The sequence below is a fragment of the Microtus pennsylvanicus genome, chromosome 2, assembly GCF_037038515.1.
Source record: "Microtus pennsylvanicus isolate mMicPen1 chromosome 2, mMicPen1.hap1, whole genome shotgun sequence".
In the NCBI taxonomy this organism is placed as follows: Eukaryota; Metazoa; Chordata; class Mammalia; order Rodentia; family Cricetidae; genus Microtus; species Microtus pennsylvanicus.
The window spans coordinates 45,413,278-45,426,696 of NC_134580.1; the positions used below are offsets into that span (position 1 = coordinate 45,413,278).

Genomic DNA, 13,419 nt, shown 5'->3' on the forward strand with positions numbered 1-13,419 from the left:
CAGCTTTTATTCAAACCTACCTATGCTTGAAAATTTGTTATTAATTGCTAGTAACGTGTATTAAGGCTCTTGTAAGCATATGATTCTTCTTTCTGGTGAGGATTTGTTGGACATAATACTTTTTTCCTAATGAAGAAAAATAGAATATGGAAGACATGGTGATCCATTTAGGATCCTAAAAGATAAAGAAAGAAAAAGAATATGACTAAATACACAGATAATAAAAACAGACCTGAAAATTTGTAGTAGAAAGATCACACAAAATTCTATTCATGTGGAAATAAATTCAGAATACATAGAATAGTTTCATTAAAGTCTTATTTCAGAAAGCATGTTGATATTCAATACATCATACACATTCTAAATTGTCATCAACTTGATCAAACATTACAACAATAAATTCACAGAAAGTGAGAAACCAGAACCAGGTTATCAGAGCAGTTTCCAAAATTAATCCTAATAGGCACTGTAACAACAAAGACTACTTTGCATCTTTTCTGACTGTTCGTGTGTCTCCAGGCAAGGTGAACTGCCAGTCACCTTCACTTTCTCCAGATGTGAGATGGTAAGTATAGCAGTTGTTCCCTGTCTTGCTCACAGGCCTGAAACATAGCATAAAGTCATATTTGAAGCACATTTTAAACACTATAATATACTGTAAACCTCTTACTTTCAACACAGCTGTTAAGATTAATTGCCAAGTGACCAAAGGGAGAGCTAGGATTACAGATAAAGTCTTAAGTATCTCTTTGAGAGGAAAAGGTCAAATGTGATAAACATGGGAAGAGAAATGGCTACCAAGGTTGGGACAGTTCCACCCCTTGGTAGCTATTTTAAGAATGACTTTTGTAGAAAACACTGCATTGATCTTGATAGACTGAACTTTGGAGATGAGATAATGGATAGGAAAAGTCATTAGAAATGGTTGTTCCATTTGCCTTCTAAGAAACATGTATCCTGTTTACTGTAAATCTCTTCTTTTACGCTACCATGGAATGGAGTTTATAATTTCAAATTTATCCATAATAATTCACAATAGTAAATAAAAAGAAGAGAAATTTTGACACACACATTTAGAGGGGAGTATGGTAGTGGAGGAGAGCATAATGGAAAAGAACCCAAAGTCATGGTGAGATCAAAAAGTGACTTTAGCAGCTGAGACACTGAAATGGTCTGTAATAAGCAGAAGGAAAACACCCTCCTATATCAATAATACTCGCCCCTCCATCCCCAGAATGTTTAACCTGTCATGTTGTGTAGCAAAGGAGGCTCGGGGTGGCAAAGGGAATTAAAGTTGATAATTAAGTGACCCAGGAGGGAAAGAGATTATCTTGGATTATCTAGGTACATCTTAAGGAATCACAAGGGTCCTTTTCATGAGTATGAGGAAACCGAAAGAAATGTAAAGTGAGGACTTAACTTCCCTAACAGCTTTGAAGATAGAGAAAGGAGGCCATGAGTATCAAGGGACAGTATACGGTAATAAGCTGGTGACTGGCCTCAGCTCAAGGTCTGGATGCAAACTGGAGTCTTGGCTTCAAAACTGAAAGGACCTGAGCCAAACACACAAATAAAAAAGAAATGAGATTACCCCCTAAAGCATAAAAAAAACAATGCAATCAGCCCCCAGAACACTTGTATTTAAGTGCACTAAGACCATGTAATAGATTTCTCACCTACAAGGCTATAAGATTATAAATTCTTGATGCTTTCATTCATTAAGTTATTAGTAACTTGCTATGGCAACAATAGGAAACAAATATTTGATCTTTAGCAAAGAACATTCTATAATAAGAGTCATCCTTATAAATCATATTAAAGTATATTAAGAAATAAAATAGTCATGATGGTTTGATTTTCCTGGCGTACAAATATTTCTAAAGCAGAATTAATTAGGTGTGGTCCAGGAGGTGACTGGAACCCTCAAAGTGTTTATTTTATCCCATGCTTTTTCAGACCCAGGCCAGCTGGCCTTGGTGAGTTCCCGATAGAACATCCCCATTGTCTCAGTGTGTGGGTGCACCCCTCGCGGTCCTGAGTTCCTTGCTCGTGCTCCGTCTCCTTCTGCTCCTGATTTGGACCTTGAGATTTCTGTCCCGTGCTCCTCTGTCTCTGTCTCCTTTCATCGCAAAGTGTTTATTTTAGACTAGCATAGCGAGAGATGAAGGATTCAAGGAGGAAGATCTGAAGAAGAGATATTTAAAAGGTGAGTTGACACTGAGAAGTGAATGGAAAGTTAAAATAAAAAAAGAACCTATTGAGGAAACAGGTTAAAAACAGGCATAAGTGGGTATTTGAAGCAAAGTTGGTGGTATGAGCAAGGAAGAAATCAAGTACATGAAAAATATAGTTTCTCCAGTTACCTCTCAACTGAAATAATTGTAAAATATTTGTGTAAGAGAGGAAGGAAGTTATTGAACTACATGTGAATTCATTCATGAATTTTCTACTTAAAAGACCATAGGAAGATCATTGATATTCATGGTTACTTACCCAGAAAAATTTAGTGACAGGAAAAATGGAACTAATGGTAAATGAAAATGCTAAGACATGACATGGACTGAGTACTCACCTTTAAAACTCTCTGTAAAGGCCCTTTTCCTCGTATAATCCTATCAACAGTTGTCACGCGGCTAACTTCTATTACTACTGAGCGGTAGATAAAGTAAATACTCAGCATTAGAAGCCAAATAATAACTATCATGGAAATTTGAATCTAGACTCTGATATTCAACAATGCATATTCTTATCCACTACATATTACCACCTTGAATATTAGTTCTGTTATCTGACTGGCATTCATGTTGCATTCTTTATTTTTTCGGCACCTAAATCCTGACTCTAACAGAGGCTGAACCATTTCAAGACTTCACCCCGACAGACAAGAATTCACATTTGTTTCCCATCACGTTAAGACTATCTGTAAAAGGATTTCCCTTTTTATTGGAAGCAATCAAATCATCAAATTTCAGATGTAGGGTATTAGGCATATAGTAAAGAAGTAAGACGGGAGATTGAAGATATGGCCTCACCAGCAGACAATTGAATACATTATTATATATGGAAGGAGACCAGGAACTCTAAAAAGTATAAAAAAAATACAAACTAGGAAAAGAAAACAAATTGACATGAAACAGAAGAGGGCAGAGTGCATTTCGGAGCTGAGAACAGGAGTGAGAAATTTCCTGTAAATGCACCAGGGATCCCAGGGGAGGATTGGGTGAAAAGGCAGAAGTGTTGACTAAATATTTCCCCCAAATTAATAAAAGACATCAAGCCAAAGATTCAAAAACCCGAGAAGACCCCTGTGAACAGTGACACAGTAAAGCAACATATAGGGGCTAGTCATAAAACTTCTGAAACCAAGGACAAAAAAAGACAGGGGAAAAGATGTAACATGGATGAAAATAAAGGCAGAATGTGTAGCAGAGGTTTCATTAGTGACCAAAGGACGCTACTGATGGAGCAGTACCTTTAATGTTCTGAAAAACACTGCCAATCCTGGCTCTGTCAGTGAAACAGCTTTGAAACAGATAAACAAAAGCAAAGGGAATTCATTGCCAACATACCTGGGCTTCAAGATATGCTAAATTTGTTTTTCAAGCAGGAAAGTAAAATAGAAACTTAGAAGCGTGTTATAAATGGCAAAGAAAAAGTTTTAAGTAACTCTAAAATGCTGCGATTTATATGTTTAATCACTTTCATGATAATCAACCAATACAAAGATAGTAAGAATGTATTATGGACTGATCACACACAAAAAAACTAAATAATCCAGTACAAAAGATTAAAGGAAGAATGAAAGAATAAAATAAAGGGAATAACTAAAATATTTTATATGCGACAAAAATAAGAATAATATTTGGAGTTAAATATATATATATGTGTGTGTGTGTTCATATATTATTTGAGATGAAAGATTCATAAAACTACTCATGTCAATTATATCTGATACATGGTTTATACTAAAAATACATAAACTCCTATAAATAGATAATCATTAAAATAGCCAAAATGAAAATAAGGAAATCAATAAAATAATTTATTTTAATCACAATTCTGATAAAGATATACAAGTGGACACTAAATAGCCATATTGTAAATGACTAATGTCACCACTCAGGAAATGCAAACTAATGAAGAGGATAATTCTGTTCTACTTCACCTCCCTCCCACTTGGATGACTAAAATTTAAAATACAGACAAAGCCAGATGAAAATGATGTAGCACATCTAGAGCCCTCAATGTGCTGTCCCTGGGAGTATAAAATGGTTTGATGGGATTTGGCATAGTTAAATGTCTGTTTGCCCTATGAACCTTACATATCACCCATAAGTGTTTATCCATGTGAAATAAATTTATCTATGCGAACACTTAAGCAAAGTATTCGTAGCAGCTTTACTTAAAATATCTAACAACTGATGACAGACCCATCGTGTGTTAGTGTAATTAGTGGATTAATGATAGTCTATGAAGCACAGCTAAATGCTATGGACAATGTTAAGAGGAAGAAGCCATACATGAGAGAGCACATGCTGTTCATTCTTGCTATCAATTTATACAAATTTCAAGAAAGGACAAAAGTGCTCGAAATTGGATGTTGACTGATAGGGGTCACAAGGGAATTTTCTAGTTTGATTAAAAGGTTCTTTATTAAGTGTTGAGTAGAGTGTTAGGAGCAAGATATATTTGAGCAATACCCACGATAAACACAGATGTAAAAACTCTCATCAAAATACCTGCAAACTGACAGGAAACCATGAAGAAAATCATGCATCATGATCATATTAGCTTTATTCCAGAAATACAGGCATGCTTCAGCATATGGAAATTAAGAAATATAATAAATCAATTTACATGATCTTAAAGACAGGAATCACATGATCATCCATGTTCCTCATGATAAAAGCCTTGGATAGAATGTGGACGGAAAGAACACACCTCAATCTAATGAAGCCCAGGTAGACATTTGCAAGTTAAGATCAAATGACCCTTATTCTCTTAATTTTGCTGAATGTAAATCTTTCTTCAGTAAAAATGGCCAGATCCTTGTGGCCCTAGGCCCATAATAAGTTCATAGACTCTAATGTGCGACCCTTTACAGGGCATGAGATGTGTATGAAACACTGCATAGGGCATAGCGACGGAGGGGTACAGATACAGCAACGATCATTCCCATCTGGAGAGTACATGGTTCTGAGAACTCATCTAGTGGGAGATAGCTGATGCTTCCTCGAAGAAATACTGACCACAATGCTGAGGAAAACAATTTTTTGTGGACCATTGTCACTCTTTTCCTAGAAGTATCTAAAATCAGGAAACCACCCTATTGGAAGAATGTTAGATGCTTGCCCTGTTGAAACAGTCCTCTAGACAGCCTACAGGAAAGCTGCGTATTCAAAGTCACCTTTGATGTCATAATTTAGCTATGTTTAAGACATACTATAGTAGAAAGAACAAAAAAAATACCATGTGTTTAATTTCCATCTTTGTTATGAAAGTCCAGCTTAATGGTATTAAATCTGTATTTAGCATTATAGTGTGCAAATCACTGGGTTGGACATCCTGGGATAATTCAGGCTTAGCTTTGGGGTTGATGGTTTGTTTCCTGGTGAAGTGAGTGTGAACACACTTGTCTCTGAGAGGCAGGGGAGTCGGATTGGAGACCACAATATACTTACTGCCTACTCAGACTTCCCCTGGTCTTCCTCAGCAGGAAGCACACAAAGCCAGTTTGGCTTCTCTTGATTTGTGTCTACAGTAGCAGTTCTCAACTTCTGAGTCATGACCCCTTTACGTTCAAATGATTCTTTCACAGGGTTCATGTAGAACCATTGGAAAACACAGATATTTACATTATCATTCACAACACAAAAACATAAGTTACAAAGTAGCAATGATATAACAGTTAGGAAGTAGCAATGAAAATAATTTTATGTTTGGGGGACTCACCACACATGAGGAACTGCATTAAAGGGTTGAAACATTAGGAAGATTGAGAACCACCAAAGCTGTCTCAAAAGTGTTGCAGTCACTTTGATTATGTGCACAGAAAACTGCAACTTTTTCAGTTTCATCACTTACTATCCAGTCCATAATGGTGACTGACTCTGCTGGGAATACAAAGCTCAGCTCCTTTTCCTGGAGCTTAGGGAAATGACACATAATTTATTCTAGCATCCAGCTGGAGATGGTAGCTTAGTTGCTATGACACCACGCCACCTCTATATCCTTTTCCTGCTATCCCTCACCACTTCTTTGTGTAGAGACTAACATCATAGAAACTAATAAATCACTGATTCATGAGTTCCCATATCTGGTGTCTACTGACCCCTAATAGAGGCTAACAGAGTCTGCCTGCTTTGTGGGAAACCCTGCATCACTTGCCTGATTTATCCCAGAGTCAATGTTCTTCACCGTCCAACAAAAATATTCATTGTTCCTAAAACTCCCACACCATTTAAGGAGATTCCTCTGGTGGACCTCTTACTTTAAGGACTTTAGTCAATAGCTATAGAAAACCCAGGGGAAAAAAAACATCTGACTGCATTTACCTCCTGCCGCTCTGATGCAGAACTAGAATCTGCCTGCATCTTAATCACTTTAAAGACAAAATACTTTCCTCTCTTTCCTTTATTTGAAATACTTTGCACCAAAAACTATTCCTTGACATAAATGGAATCCCCTTTTGATCCTACATTTAACTGTGACATAGAGACAAAGGCATGACGCAAATTTGTTGAATTTCTACTCTGTACTAAACACTTTTGTGTTTAGTAATTTTTGTAAATATGACACAGTTTGCCCAATGGTTCTCTTAGTTATCGTTATGCACACTTTAAATATTACCAAAACAATTCACAAATCATTGGGTAAATTATACCAGGGCATACAACATAGGGAGAAGACCTGAGGTGGGATACAAAGCTGATTCTCACTCCCATTCATAAATCAGCCCTTCTCTTTTTTTTTCTCATTGTAAGTTGTTTATTGTAAGATAATTTACAAACATCTTGTCTTTGTAACTCCGTGGACCAAGTTTCTTCTGACAAAGACAGCAATCAGTTAAAATCAGCTTGCTGTTTTCTTTTACCTCTTATCTGCGGATGCAACTTGATTTTCATTAATCCAGAGCAGCAGCCCCAGAGATGATTTCAATCAACTCCTTTGTGATGACAGCTTGGCGGGTACGGTTGAACGTCAAAGTTAATTTGTCAATCATATCAGAAGCATTCTTGCTGGCGTTGTCCATAGCCGTCATCCTGGCGCTCTGCTCACTGGTGGTGGACTCCTTCAGGGAGTAGTAGATGATGTTGGCCAGATTGTACTCCTGGTAATTCTGAAGCACATCAGCATCGATGTCATCATAAATGCTCATGCTCTCAGCACTTGCGATGGTATTGAGAGAGAAGATGGGCTTCTCTTCTGTCTTGTAGGAGATAACAGACTTGAACTGATTAAAAATGATAGAGCCTTCATCAAATTCATATCCAGAATTCAACAATTCCAGGGCAATGACTGATGCGTCTCCAAAAGTAGGGGGCTTCCGTCCCACATCTTTGAATGACACCAAAAACTGGTCAGAGTGAGTCCTATAAAGTATGCCCTTGATTTTGTCACCAATTCCAACAATCATAACTTCTTTCCCAGCTGCTGTGAGGTTAGCTACCTCATTCTTCATCTGTTTAGCCACTGAGGAATGAATAGCACCACAAAGCCCTCGATCTGACGACACACCAATAAGGAGGTGTTTCTTCTTGTCCTCAGGTCCCTTAATATCAGCCTTCTCATAAAGCGCCAAGGAGCCTGTTCTATACACTCGAGCTGGCTTCAGCTCCCGCTCAGCCCAGGCATACTTTGCAGCTGCCACCATCTTCATAGACTTGGTAATTTTCTGGATGTTTTTGATGGACTTCAGTCTCCTGGTAATATCTTTCAAAGTTGCCATGTTTCGAACTTGGATCCATTGCGGCTGCAAGGCACAGGCCGACAGCCCGGCAACACTGGCCCGCGAGAACATGGTGGAAGCTTGAAGGTCGGGCTGAGCCCTTCTCTTACAGCCGCAACTGATTCAGATACAGCCAACCCTTCCAAATTCTACGAGTCTTGCAGAATATTTCATTGAGACTGTACCTGCAAAGTGTGTTTGTGATCCAACTAGCAGCAATTTGGGGGTTACGTCACTGAAAGACTGTAGGGAAGGTAATCTAGGGTTGGTTCAGCTCTCTCCCTGCCGCACCCCCAGTGATCTATGAGGAACTCTTCTATCTGTTTTATCATTTGACCTTGTTGTAAATGTCCCTTTTTTTTGATTCCCAAGATGTCATTATGACCTTCATGTCAAAAAGATGAGAAAAAAGAGGAAGCACTATGAAAAAAAATGGAATTTTTTATGACTATCACTTTTTAATTCCATAAAAGGACTATTTTTATAAATTATTTCATGAGTCATTGACTTGTTGACATCCACCTTTACCAAAAAACTGTCTGAAAAATAAATTACAAAAAAAAATGAAATAGAACTTTTTGGTTTTCTACCAATATTGATTTATCCCATTAGGTTGGGAGTGTGCCTTTTTAAATAAAGCCAGGCTATTATAAAAAAAATGTAAAAGAGGAATAAAATGGTGGAAATTGCTAAGATGGTTACATAACAAAAAAAAATGGATCAGAAAACTAAACTTTCTCTTCTCTTTTCCCCATTCAGGGCATGCTCTCAAGTTCCCTAGAGATTCAAAGATCAGTTCCTCTTCCCAGGCTGGGGATGAGAGAATTTCATAGGGCAGGAGTGTGGCAGAGACCCTTGGTCCAGGAGCATCTGACTCTGGTGTCATTCATTTTGTGGTAGCACTGGGGACAAGGAGTAATAAGAGATGATAGGAAAATTTTCCCGGTTTCATTCTGTCGCAGCCACCAACCCAAATAGCACAACCCCAAATGGACAGAGTTCAGTCCCAGAAAAAAAACAGGAAATTAAATAAGTTCAATATTTTTAGTAGGAGTAGCAGCCAAGTGCCACTGCTCATCGATTTGTTTCAAATGGCAATCTGGTCCCTAGAAAGTCATCTCTCTTTGATGCCACCTGCCATCATAGAACACAAACTTGACCTTGGTACCTACAAAGAGATTGGAATCTTTCATTTCTAGGGTCCCACATTCTAGAGGGGAAGGAGCTATAGGAAAGGAGGGAAAGAGAATTTGGAAGATCTAGACCTAAAGAATGGAGAATATGATGTAACTGGCTACTTGAGTTCTTGCCTTGGTTTCCCCTCAGTGATGAACTGTAACTTGAGATTGTGAGCCAAATAAGCCCTTCCTTCCCTGAGTAGCTTTCTGTCAGGACATTTAATCATAACAATAGCAATTCAACCAGAACAGAAATATTAGTCTATTCCAGTCTAGTGATTCAGTAACCTTTTAATTTCCAGAACACATTCAGAGATTAATATTATATGTAGTCTACCTCAGGAAGGATTGTTTTAAAGACAATCTATGATACACCAAGATACAACAGTGGTTATGATGTTGAGTGCTTGTACTCTGGTCTTGAAAACAAGAAGATAATAACAATGCATGAATAATACCAAATTTTAACAGTGATATTTATCTTATTTTATTTGTACCATTTGTGCATTACTTTAAATGTTTTCAATAGAATACTGTATAAATTAATCATATAGGATTCATGATATAGGAACCACCATTATTTCCATTTCACAAAGAGAAAGAAAGGAAATAATGAGGCTAAATCATTTGCTCAGGATCACAAATAATAAATGGTGCTAATATTTTAATTTTGCTAGAATGACTTAGTTTAAATTAAAAGTCACTCTTTAAGACCCACGTAATTACCAGGGGAGCTTTAATTCAGACCTTAAGACACTGAGAAGATTAACTAAGAACGACTAAATCCACAGAGAAGGAGTATACTCTCCTATATCTTGTGAATGAGCTAACTTTAAGTAGAAATACTTTTGAAAGTAAATAGCACTTTAGGGTGCTGTGCTGTTATTTGCTTTTAATCCCATCGTCCATGGATTATTTAGTCACATCTTGCTACAGGAAGTACTCACAGCTTTCTCTTTCCTAGATGACATTTCTGTTTTATGATAATTGTCATCATTTGCATGGGATTGAGTCCACAGTACTCCTACATCCATAGCATCCCACCACTATCATGCTTGTGTAGGGTCACAGTCACTATCCTATCACAGCATATTGTCATGCATTTTACTATTGTTTCCATTTGTCCACTGCTTCCAGTTCTCCTGTCCTTTTCTTCATGTTGCTTATGTACTTTCTTTTATGTACTTGCTTGAGCTCAGAGAAGCGCATGTGTTTGGCTAGTATTTCCCCATGCCAAGAAAACAGCCCATCTCCCTCCCTCTACTCTACAGAAGCCCACTTTGCAATGCTGATGGACTTTCTTCTCTGGGCCACTCTGGTATCGCTGAAAGGATGCCCACTTGTTGGTTTATGCATCTTGTCACATTCATGCTTAAGTTAGGACTAAAGATGGCTTTTTCTATTTTGCTGGGTGATAGATGTCATGCTGGGTCTTAATACTTCAGCTTCTTATCCATGAATACTTCAGATTTATATTTTTAATGGGATTATGCTATTTTTGAAAGTCGTATGCATCCTGTCATTTTTAATAAACCTTATCTATAGTTTCCTGAGCATACTCTTTACAGCCTTGACATTCTGTGTACCTGGGACACATTTCGCTCCTCACTTCCAACATCCCTTTCATATGACTTAGCCTGACTATGATTCCATCTGATTTATAGAATGAACAAACTTGTGAAATGAATAAATGAACAAATTAAATGCACACAAGACTGATTAACTGTGAGTTGTACTAAAGTAGAGTGTGAGTTATTAACCCAGGCGACCCTTTCAAATAGGCAGCACATGCCCTTGGCTTCCCTGTGCTCTGTCCACTTCGGTGGGAATGGCAGTACCCATGCTCTACCCACCAAACGCTGGTCCTCATGATATGCCTGCAAAATCCCCTGTGGTACCAAGAAGCAATTTCAAGTTCACAAAAGATTTCCATCTTGTTGCGGGAGGTCCTCCCACTCCTCCAACCTATCGCCGCTGAGATACCAGCCCCTTGGGGCGTGGTCTCTCTCCCTTTAAAAAAGCAGCCACTTCCCTCTCCTCTCTCTCTTCACTTCCTGCTCCGCCGGCGACTAGACTCCTGGTCGCGTAGAGGGCTGTTGCCTGGGACAGTGATCTGTAAGTTTTTCCCCTTTAAATAAATATCACCCTATTAATCATAATCCCAAATTGGGGTGGCATTGTTTGTGACTTACGCCTTCATTTTGGCACCCAACGTTTGGTTTTAGAACCTCTCACGGCTCGCAGCCGCGAGTTCGGCTTGGCGGCCGGAAGTTCGGCTTGGCAGCCGGAAGTTCGGCTTGGCGGCCGCAAGTTCGGCTTGGCGGGAGCCCTTGCTTCCTCAGCCGCTGCCTGTGCCTTGCAGCGGCGGCCTTGGCCTCCCGTGGTTTGCTCTTTTCTGAATTGTTTTTAAATCTCTCTTGCAAGCACAGCTCTTAAAGTGGCGCGAACCAGAGCACGCGGTTGCTGAAAGCTGCAACCCCTCAGGGTGACTCTGTCACGTGGAGGCATAAGCAGCTTCCAGATTGCTCTTCTCTACCCCTGGATTCTGGGTTTCTGGTTCCGTCTCTGGAATTGATTTAATTACATTTACTTTGTTGAGAAACTTGCGTTTTCCAGTTTTTAACATCTACTAAGGCACTGAAACAGGACCATGTTTTCATCGCGATTCTGCAACAGCGCCACCTGCTGGACAATAGGTAATATGGCAATTTTCGTTTCTAACGCAAATTTTACTGCTTTGTTTTCTCTAATACAATGGATTAGTAATTTTGTATTTACTAATACAATGAATTACATCATACAAGGTCTATATGATTATGGGATTACCTTAATTTGCTTGTTACTAGGCTTCAGTTTTCTTTTCCATATTCTATCATTAAGGAAGAATATGGCACTCCTAAGAATGATAGAATCTTTACGAACTAATAATGAACAACTAATTGACAGGATTAAAATTATTGAAAATCAGAGGTTATCTGAACAAGTGGATACTATGACAGACAAAATTGATTCCATATCCAAGGGTATTAGAAAGTTACCTGAAAGGGTTCGGGCTATTGAATTTGACCTTCAGAGTTTATCACAAAGTTTTGATAAGGTAACAGACAGAATGTACCTCCAAGATGGGAATCTACATGATATACAAGAAAAGTTTAAGGAGGACATGTTATCTTTGAAGGAAAAAATTAAAGCTTTGGAATCACAGGTGCAGAATGGGGACCAAAAAATTGATACCTCAGTGAAATCGCTGGAAATATATACAGGTCAGGAGATTCAGGATTTAAGAGAGACAATGATAAAAAGGTTTGAAAAGATTGGAGAAATTATTGCAGCTGGTGAACAGAGTAAGGAGGCACAAGGACAGGATACAATGCCTCCACCAGCTATTAGAACTGGCTTACCCAGGGTTCTAGCGACATACCCTGTACTTAATTCTGACAAAGCGTCAACTTCTAAAGGCTCAAAGGGAGTCAGAGAAGCTAGATGGACACCAATAGCAATGAATGATCTGAAAGAAATTAAGCAAGCTGTTGTTAATTTTGGCTTGCACAATGCATATGTAAAGGAAATGATAAAGACTTGGGCTTCTAATGCTAGAGCTATCCCCCATGATTTCCATCAGTTAGTGTCTGCAGTTTTAGATAAGGGACCTTCCTTGATGTTTGGAATTTATTTCAGAGAAGAATCCAAACATATGGAACAGCAAGGAAGAGCAAAAGGTATTGAGGTTTCCCAAGATCAAATTCTTGGTGCAGGAGAATATGCTGATCCACAGGTCCAAGCTCTTTATGATGATGAAGTACTGTGTCTATGTCACCAAGCAGCTTTAAATGCTTGGAATAGGATACAAGATCCAGCAAAAAGGGTTGAATCATATACCAGAATTAGGCAGGGACAGAGAGAACCCTTTATTGACTTTTTGCAAAGATTAATTAAGGCTCTGGACATAGGGGTAACAGACCCAGAAGCTAGACGAATACTTCTTGAATCTCTAGCTTTTGAGAATGCAAACATAGAATGCAAAAAGATAATTGGGCCTTTAAAGTCTAGATCAGCACCTATGGATGAATGGATTCAGCATACGATGAATGTTGAGACGTTTAGCTATAACGATGAATCTTGGGTAGGAGAAGTGATTTCCAAAGCAATGAGGAGACATCAAACTGCCAGGTGTTTTAATTGTGGTAAATTAGGACATTTACAAAGGGATTGCAGGCAAAGAATTTCTAGGAATAATATCTCTTCTGGGAATGACAAAAATAGGAGACCTCGGCCTTCAGGTATATGTAGGAG

At 38.5% G+C, this 13,419-nt stretch overlaps 1 pseudogene; it reads right to left on the reverse strand.

Annotated features, from left to right (window-relative positions):
• Window positions 1-6,958: 6,958 nt before the first annotated feature.
• On the reverse strand, window positions 6,959-8,040 carry LOC142843489 (ATP synthase F(1) complex subunit gamma, mitochondrial pseudogene; annotated as a pseudogene).
• Window positions 8,041-13,419: the final 5,379 nt, after the last annotated feature.